Source organism: Petaurus breviceps, unplaced genomic scaffold (genome assembly GCF_028583685.1).
Source record: "Petaurus breviceps papuanus isolate PSGF00001 unplaced genomic scaffold, PetGlider_PUasm1.0 176, whole genome shotgun sequence".
Classification (NCBI taxonomy): Eukaryota; Metazoa; Chordata; class Mammalia; order Diprotodontia; family Petauridae; genus Petaurus; species Petaurus breviceps.
In genome coordinates, this window is record NW_027185771.1 from 23,579,305 (window position 1) to 23,580,024 (window position 720).

The window sequence follows — 720 nt, forward strand, 5'->3', positions numbered from 1 at the left end:
GCTTCAGATAGGTACAGCTTACTCCAGAGGAACAGTACAGGTCAAGGTCAGGGGGATATTTCCTTGTACTTAAGAAGGTATACCAATGCAAGGCAATTCAGGAAGCAAATCAAAGGTAAGAAGCTATCTATGACAACACTGGATAATGATTAATGAAGTTAAAAAGAGGTATTGGCATCAGAATATAACATAATATATAGACAAATAACAAATGTAAAGTAGAGAAAGGGAGTAAACAACAACAACAGTCTGAAACAAAGAACAGATGAAATGATCTAAATGATTTGGATATATGAAGTTGATCTGACTATCAGATCAGAAGGGCTACTAATTGTGTGTCTTACCTTCATGATAGTTTTATGCCTCCAAGACTGAGGAACAAACATAAATTTTGGAACTGATTACTAGAATGGAAAAGGTAGGTGATCTAGAAAGGTTGGAAACTATAGGGGGAAGTGGTGGCACCATTATCTAATTTATGTGAAGGAAGAATAGGAAATCTGGGCAAATTCTGAAATTGCACCCTGGAAAACAGACTTGACAAAATATGCAAATGCATAAAAGTTGATTCAGATGGTCAATATGTAGGGATCTATGGTCAAAATAATAAAAAGGGAATCATTTCAGGAGGGACAGAGAGGAGGGAGGGGGAGAGAGAGGGAGAGAGAGAGAAAGAGAGAGAGAGAGAGAGAGAGAGAGAGAGAGAGAGAGAGAGAGAGA